At 41.6% G+C, this 9,285-nt stretch overlaps 1 pseudogene; it reads left to right on the top strand.

The window, feature by feature from the left end:
- Positions 1-375: 375 nt before the first annotated feature.
- LOC118852640 lies at positions 376-7,795 on the top strand (annotated as a pseudogene).
- The last annotated feature ends 1,490 nt before the right edge of the window (positions 7,796-9,285 follow it).

Raw genomic sequence — 9,285 nt, 5'->3', positions numbered from 1 at the left:
CAGCTGGGTTTGTTGACACAAGATAGAGACATCTCTGAGCCCACTCAGGAAACAAAGAGACTGTTAGCATCAGGCTTTTCCTCTGATTAATTAGTCTACATTCCTTAGAACAGTCACAGGGCCCAGGGACATTTGCTGAACACCAAATGGCAGGAACTAAGTCCGTTTTTCTTATGCAAACTGGGGTTTTTAGTTAGGGGCTGGGGGCAGGGTTCTCCTTAGCAATAAGTGATTTCTCTAGCACCGCACTATCTAATCATGTCTCCTCTTTCCTTTACTCATAAAGTTGATTTTTTCTTTGCCTCACCTTGTTGGCCTTCATTTTCTTCTGCTCTCCGTGCTGTTTTGAGAGGCAAAGGGAGGGGTTTATATAAGATGATTCAATTACATGACACCAAGATGCTGCAGACTCTGCACTGATCCCTGACCAAAAGCCTCCCAGAGGCAATGAAGGTGAGGTGGGAAGATAGTCATGGGAGACGACAGGAGAAGTGAAGCATTGGTTAATAGAAGGATTTGTTCTATGAAGTTTGGATTCAGTCACAGGGCTGCACTTGAGGACCTAGAGGGTTGCAAGTGGCCTTGAGGCCACAGGTTCCCCACCCCTTCTAGTCTACACCATGGAGAGAAAGAGAGAGACAGAAGTACAGAGAAAGACAGACAGAAGCGGAGACATACAGAGACTCAGAACCAGAGAGAGAGAGAGATACTCTTCTGGGAATTGAGATATAAGGGGAAAAAGGCAGTCCTCAGGTAGTTCCTGTTTTAATGGGAGAAGCCTGTACATGAAACATAGTTGGTGGGAGAAGGTTGTACCCACATGAACCTGAGCTTGAGAAGACTGGAGAATCAGGACTGGAGCCACAAGATGGCTTGAGCACTTCCTGAAATGTTGGTTCTGGGCAGGAACTCACCAATTGGAGAAGGGTCCTCAGGGGCAGAGGCATCTCCAGGGTGAGATCATACATCTCTCTCTCTCTACATTTCCTTGTAAAGAATCTGGACAGGATGAGAAGGGCAGAGATGGAAATGTAGGGACAGAAAAGGAAGAGAGGATAAGACAAATACAACTTTCTAGGATACTGACAGAGCACCATTGGGGTTTAGTGCTGTGGCACTGGATGGTGCTCCTAGAACTGTTTGCAGTGGGAGGGTCCTACCCTTTATTTCACCCCCATATCCCTTTTCCACTTCAGGTTGTTGCCTTACCATTCTAGACTCATCTGCTTTTGTCTTCTACTTTAGATATATGGCTCCATTTTCCACATCATTCATGGAAACCTGGAGGTGCTGGTAGACTCCTGGCCAGACTATCAGACTGTCATTACCCAGCCTCAGAAACAGGTAGGTCCAATGAGTACTGAAGTATTAGAAAAGGGCCATTAAGGCCGAGTGATTTCTATTACTAGAGACAGAAGCCTTCCCTCTGCCACCCAAGATTCCACAGAGTTGCCTCAGATTTGTCAGACAATTAGATTACCATTAAGATTTGGGTTTTGATTGATTATGGTGTCTTTCACTGCCCTCCCCCCCCCCCCCCACTTAACACACCTACGCTAACACAATTTCCTACTACAGTGTAATTGACTTTTCATTTCTGTCACTCTCCCTAAGGGAGATATTCTCATCTCTTCTTTCCTGCCATCAAACATTCTAGACTATGGAAAGAAAGAGAATGAGAAAAAAAAGCAAGACAGAGACCCAGAGATCAAAGAAAGAGTGAGAGAGATGAAGAGACTGAGACAGAGACAAGCAGAGCCACAAAGAAGGGACAAAACTCTTCCACTATATTTTCATGAATATTCATACTTAGAATACTTTGTGCATTCTAAGGAACCACTCATATGAAAATTAATACTTTTTTGTGTTCAGGCTCTAGATAATTTTCTGATGTGTTTCCTCTACGAATCAATCAATCCAATTTTTTAGGATTGCTTTTGCTTGCTCAAAGGCTTAAATATTGCTATTTATTTTTAGTGCTTAGCACAGAGACTGGCATATAGTAGCTGTTTAATAAACGTATACTAATTGATTGATTGATGATACCCCTTATGTGAATGAGAGTTCCTATGAGCAGTAAACATTTCACTGGTACCTTGAATACTGTTACCTTAGCAACTCACCTACATCACACCAGGGCAGTTCAGCCATGTTAAAGCTTTTTACTTTATTTTCTTTTGTATAGCCTAAGGCAATAAGATAAGACTCATTCCACAGTAAAGGAAGACACTTAAGGCAAGTCAGCTCTTCACAAAGCCAGCTTTCTAGCCCTAAAGTCAGTTCAGAAAGGAGAAGCTCTGTGAGTAGAGCATCATCCTTTGCGGTTGATGAGAAAGAAAAAAGAACCCAAGCCTTGGGAGGAAATAACTCTTAGCCTTGTTCTTTAAACCCCTTCTGCAATCCAGCAGGGGTCCAGGAAGGAAATCCAGGAAGGAAAAAGATCCTTTTTCTCTCTCCCTCCTACCCTGCTTTGGAAGTAACGTCCTGAAGTAGAGCAATTACCCCTGTAAGAGACTTTGCAGACAGCAGAAAGCAATCTTTGGGAGTTCCAGTGGGTCACCAGTTCAGCGAAGATGCTGTTCCCAGGGCAAGCAGCACAACTTCATGATATAAGAAGAAATAGTACTGGAGTTCAAAATTAGAAACAAAGGCACAATGTCTCCTCTGGATCCTAGGGAGAGCCAGACATTTAGCAACCAGGTATTCAGCTTACAGTGGAAGGGAACAGGTACTTCCAAGCTAGAAATGCTTCTAATGGAAATCTAATGAGAGATTGTCTATATCTGACCAACCACACTAAGGGATGAATAAAGGATCATTTCCAAAACTTTTCAGTCAGCAAGAATTTATTACATGCTTAATATATGCTAAATTCTGGCCAGTAAGGGGTTCTTTTTTCAGTTTTGGACCATTGAGCTAGGGTTGTAATTTGGTGAGAAGAATGAAGAGCAGAAAAGAAAGCTTAGATGTTTAGAAGTCTTGAAATAAATGGCTTCTTCTACACATCCCTCTGCTTTTCATCCTAGGGATTTAGATGGGGCAGCAAAATGGTACAATGGACAGAGAGCTAGACATGGAGTCAGAAAGACCTCAGTTCAAATCCAGCCACAGTCACTTATCAGATGTGTGACTTTAGATGCTTAACTTCTGCCTCAGTTTCTTCATGTATACAATGGTGATCTTAATACAACCTATCCTTCCTCCCCTCAACTTTCATCTCCCATGCAGGAGATGATGGATGACAAGGATTACTACACAAACACTTACCACATCTTCTCCAAGGACCTTGAGAAGTTGCCAGAGAACCTAGGATCTGAGAGTGTCATCAACTGGAGACAAAGCCTCATAATCCAAGGTACCAAGTTCAAGGTGAAAGGAAAATGGTTTTCTTTGAGCCTCACAACGACACAGTGAGACAGGCATTCCTTGGAATATGAAGGACTGAGCTTAGGCTCAGAGTAAGTGACTTTGCCCAGAAATATACAACTGAGTTTCATAATCATGATTTGAGGCAAAATCTTTCTGGGTCCAAGGCCAGTGCTCAATACCCTATCTCATGCTCCCATAATGCTTACTCTTTATACAGTAACATGTTAGGTTTGGACACTACCAAGGTGAATAAAGTATGATGTATGCTCTGTTCTAGGATACATGGCTGATTAGATTATGTATCTAATCAACATCTAATCGACAAGCTTACTCCAATCCAACATACAAACAGCATTCAGTTCAGGGGAAAAAGCCAAACTAGTCAAGGGCACTTGTTGACTAAGTGCTAAGGAGCCCATTTTTGGCTACCAACACATGCTCTGAAGGAATTTACAATGAGGTGGAGATGACAAAAGATAGAAACACAATACCTATTATAAAAATAAGAGCATGATAAGGTAGATGGAGAGTACAAGTATTATTACTGTGACTATTTTGGAGATAGGGAAATGAGGCTCACAGTGATGAAGTGAACTGGCCAAGACTACATAGCTGATAAGAGACAGAGCTTGAACCTGTTGACTCCAAGTCCATCACTTTCACACACAGCTCTTCTGTCTTGGGAGAAGGTCCTGATGTGTAGATGTCATCGGGTTGTTGGAAGAACCCCAGATTCAGAGTAAGAATGTATGATTTCCCCTCCTGGCACCATTTCTTCCTCACTGTGTGACTTCAGGATAATTCATTTCTTGTCTGGAAAATGAGGAGATTGACATGGATGAGCTCTCAGGTCCCTTCCAGACCCAGCATTCTATTATGGTGCTATTCTCCTTGCTTAGGAGAGGTATAAACAAAGTTCTATGGGAAGCTGAAGAGAGAACTCTCTTTGCTTCTGATTGTGAGAAAGGGTTGGTGACCATTGAATACTACCTGCTCCTGAGCTGGGCAATAAAGGCTGAGCGTGGTGAAGCATGGGTGATGGACACATTTCTGAAATCAATTTTTTTTCCCTTCTCCCCTGCATGTCTTTGCTTGGTCAGGGGTGGGAAAAGCCAGGCAAATGCTGGGGGACAGTGACTAATCCAGTTTGCTGGAAAGGAAAATAGGTGTTGTAGCCCTGATGATTAAACCATTCACAGAGATTTGAGAACTGGAAGAGATGTAAGACTTCATCTAGTTCAAACTCATAGTTAAATGAGAAAAATCAATAAAATGGTTAGCACAAGGCCATGCCCAAAGTAAGTGCTTAACAAACACTTGTTCTCTTCCCATTCTTATTTTACATATGAGGAACCTGAGGCCCAGAGAGGGAAAGGCAGAGAGCCAATGTTCTTTGATGTGGAGTCCCATTTTTAAAAACTCATCGTACTCTTTCAGTAAAGAGGCAGTACCATCTAGCGGACAGGGTACTGGACATGAAGTCAGTAAGACCTAAGTTCAAATCCTGCTGCAGACACTCGCTAAGTTAATTAACTTCTCTCATCCTCATTTTCCTTGTATGCAAAACTACAGACTTTGAAATCTCTTTTAGCCTTGAATCTCAGAGCTATTGTGGGAGCTCTCTGACATAGCAGATAGACTTGGAGTCAGGAAGACTTGAGTCTGAATCCTGCCTCAGACACTTACTGAATGGTTCAATCCAAGCACATCATGTAGCCTCTCTGGGCTTCAATTTCTCCCTGTGTACAACAAGGGGTTTCACTTAATGGACTCTAAAGTCCATTCCAACTTTAAATTTATGATCATTTGATTCTCTGTTGAGGTAGTTAAGTTATATGAATACTGTCTTCCTTTATCCAGGTTGTCAAAAGGGTTTAAATGAAAAGATAAGAGATGTTGTGGCTTCCAAGTCAATACAGGTGGATTACACCAAGAGGTTTCTCTATATGACAGATGATGTCCTGAAATCTAACACCTTCAACACAAGCAAGCTGACGAGGTCACATGAAGCAGCCAGTTCAGAAAATGTGAAGTTCAGAAGTTAGGAAACTATCAGTCAATAATCAAGAACCAATAAGCTTTCAGTAAGCACCTACTATGTAACCAGCTCTGTTCTAAGAGCTGGATATTTAAACATAAAGTGAACCAGTGCCTTTTCTCAAGGAGTTTACACTCCATAGGGGAGATAACATACATACCCATAAGTATGTACATATGTATGTATGTATAAACACAAAAAGTTATACAAGGTCATTGAGTGGTAATGAAACAAATGCTAGTAGAAGAGAACACAGAAGAATTAGGAAAGGTGTCATATAGAAAATCATTCTTTAACTGAATTTTGAAGGGAACTAGTGGTTGCAAGAAGTAAAGATGACCAGAGAACATGTTCCAGACAAGGTTGTAAAGGAGCAAAGGTGTTGATACTTGTTCCTAGGAGGAATAGGGAGCTAGTGGTGTTGTACAGGTGGGATGTCATAGGTCAAGTCTATATTTTATGAAAATCACTTTCATGATTGTGCTGATGTTGGAGTAGAGTGAGAAGACAATTGAGGCAGAGGGGCCAAATAGGAATCTACTGCAGTAGCCCTGGGTGAGAGGTAAGCAGAATTTACAGGAGGGTCATGTGAGTAGGGAGAAAGGATCAAATGCAAATACGCAGAGGGTTAATTTTTGTGGTGAACAACAGAGAGTTTTCAGCAAGTGAAAAACAAGGGAGAGCTGCCAGAAAGTGGCCACCCATGATTCTCTAATGACTCAGTCCTCAAATGCTACATGAGAGTAGCACACTAGCTAGCATTTATGGATCACTTTAAGGCTTGGAGAGTGAGTTACACACGTTTTCTGAGCTGATCCTCATGACAACTATAGGAGCTATTATTACTGAGGAAACTGAGGTAGCCACAGGTTAAGTGACTTGCCCAGGATTACATAGCCAGTAAATGACAGGCCAAATTTGAACTCATGTCTTCCTGACTCCAGGCCCAGTGCTCTGTCCACTGAACAACACAGGAAAACATGCTCCAGAAAAAAGCATGATGCATATACAAAAAGACAGCGAATATGGTATAGGGGATGGAGAGACGCACTCCAAGTCCAGATGAACTTGGTTCATGTCCTGCCTCTCACAGGTCATAGCTCTGCGACTTTAGGCAAATTACTTAACCTCTCAGTGTCCCAAGTTCATTTCAACAAATGTCAAGTGTTATTGATAATCAAAGGGTGGGTTCTATATGAGGCTTGTGATATGAAATGGAGATGTGTGGCAAATTAACACCCATGCTTCTCCACAGATCTATGTAGCATTGCAGTGATGCTGGGTTCTTCAATGCTATTCCAAGAAAGAGCAAGCTGTGCCAGAGCTCCCGAACTGGAGAGGCTTTGAATATGAGTTTAAGAAATAGAATAAACATCATTCTTTGGAAGGTCCACGAAGCTAAGCATGAAGAATCCCATACCTAGTGTGTCACTATGAAATGATGATTTAGGGTGGGGGGATATGAGAACAGTAACTCATGAATAATATACACCATGTTGTGAACTTCTTTGGTTGAGTAAGCACTCATTGATTAAATTAAGAGTCTTTTGAAATGCTGAAGTTCAGTATGGAAAAAAGAAATTTGTTCATTTGTCCAATCAGTACTGAGTCATGTGTAATGCAGTGAGCTAGGTACTATAGAAGACAGAAAGGTAAAGATGAGATTAATTTCACCTTAATGAGACTGACAATCTACAAATTCAAAATCAAAAACAGGTTGCTGAGAAAAGTTATGGAAAGATTAGTTCCATATGGGTGGGGGAGCAAAAGAGGCTTTCTGAGGGAGGTGTCACTTGAAATCGCATTTGAAGGATAGATAGACTATCAACAGATGCAGAAAGGAGTGAGGGGGTGTTTACAAGTGGTTATGACTGAGATTACAATTTAGGGAAGATGAGGAGTAAGGACTTAAAATGGGAAGGTGCAGGACATCTTTGGAAAACAAACGAGAGATCTAGCAATGTTTTCCTTCGCAGTGCAAATGACAACTTCGAACTTACCCTGTTGGATGTTTCCCATGCTGAACTTGTGAATAGCAACTGGAAATTTAGGCAGAATGAGAGGAGCTTAAGATCTGTCAGATGCTGCCTCCAAAACTTCCCCGGATATTGTATGCTGGGTCCAGAAGGGAGTCCCATCTCTTGGATTATAATGGAACAAACTAGTGAATTGAGAATGGACTATACTCTGCCTGAGTATTGAAACAAGAACATTGCAAAGCAGTCAGTAAGTTCTTTCATGCGGCATCTACAGAAGCATGATATGCCATTTTATTTCCATGTGGAGGAGACAAATGAGCTGGCCAACAAAGGACCAAAGTCATTTGGTTTCCATGTTGCTGATTGTGGTTGGCATGAATGGCAATGTATGCCAGCTGAACTTCTTTAACTACCAATTTTCTAACCCAACTAAGCTAACTCCTAAACTCTATTCTCAACTCTTGGGGTGGCCATGGGAGACATCATCCAACAATGTTAACTAACAATTATTTATAGGCGCACAATTTATTGCCTCTCAATAGTACAACAGCTGTGAATTACAGGACAAAGGCTAGCCTCAGAATCAGAAAGGCTTAGGTTCAATCTTGCTTGTTTCTAATAAGATGCTTGACCCTAGAAAAAGTCACTTCACTCTCCCTAGGTACCAGCTCCCAAAACTGTAAAATAAGGAACTTGGACTAGTTAACTGACAAAGCTCCTTCTAGCTCTCACACTCTATACATCCACAAAGGTTTACACTGGCAATGTGGAATTAATGTCAGGAGGTGGAGGCAGCTGGCCAACTTGTTGCATTTTCATAGCCACATTCCCCAAATGGGTGTTCAAAAAGTCATAGCTCTAAGCTGGAAGATCTCTTAAACCTCTTCTATACCAATTCTGGAATATGAAAAAGAGAATTCTACGCATATAACATAAAGAAGTCACTTCTGATTAAAGAGTTTGACCCTTCATGACTGCAATATCACTTTATACTTTATTGCTTTCAATAAATATTATTTATGCCCATTGTTCCACTGAAGGACAGTTAGGTGGTGCAGGGGATAGCATGCCAGGTGTGGAGTCAGGAAGACTGATTTTCCTGAGTTCAAATCTGGCCTCAGGCATTTACTAGCTGTGTGACCCTGGGCAAGTCATTTTTGCCTCAGTTGCCTCATCTGTAAAATCAGCTGGAGAAGGAAAGGGCAAATGACTCCAGTATCTTTGACAAGAAAAGCCCAAATGGGGTCACAAAGTGTTGGATATGATCAAAATACATTGTTGAATTTGTCATAGAATTTAGGGAGTTTATTGACATTTCAAAAGCATGACCATTCAATATTCAAATCCAAAGTAGCTTGACCAAAGGGACTTTCATTCCCTTTAACTTACCCAGGTGAGCCCATCGGGGTGCAGATTCTGCTCCAAATGGGACTTCCTAAAGCAGCCAGACTAGAGCTTTTTCATGACCAAGTTGTGCAGCTGAAAAGACATCCCTTAAAATTGGCAGTTCTGTGTCATCCATCTCTTAGTTTACGACAAAAAAGTCTAGGGTCACAACCAAGCCCCAGAAGAGATTCAAGGCTCCCTTTGGGACAAACACTGGCTTTCCTTGCTGCCTCCATGTGAGAGAACATTGCCCCACTATGTAGACAATAAGATAAGTCAGACTCTGAAATGTTTAGGACAAGACATCTACTTTGAATTTTGATGATTTGGTACCTGAAGGATTAGGACTCTCCTTTAACTAGTAACAGAGTGGTAGCACTTGGAGTTCTTGCCAGAAATGGCACTTGTGAATAACTAAAGGGGGCGGGGTGGAGAGCCAGGCTAAATCTTACCTTTCACTCTGAACATTTTTGTATTTGTGTAAGTTAGAACATTTAAAAATAAAATGTCCCT

This window comes from Trichosurus vulpecula, chromosome 6 (genome assembly GCF_011100635.1).
Source record: "Trichosurus vulpecula isolate mTriVul1 chromosome 6, mTriVul1.pri, whole genome shotgun sequence".
Classification (NCBI taxonomy): domain Eukaryota; kingdom Metazoa; phylum Chordata; class Mammalia; order Diprotodontia; family Phalangeridae; genus Trichosurus; species Trichosurus vulpecula.
The sequence above is the reverse complement of the archived record's forward strand: the minus strand, read 5'-3'. Positions and strand labels throughout refer to the sequence as shown.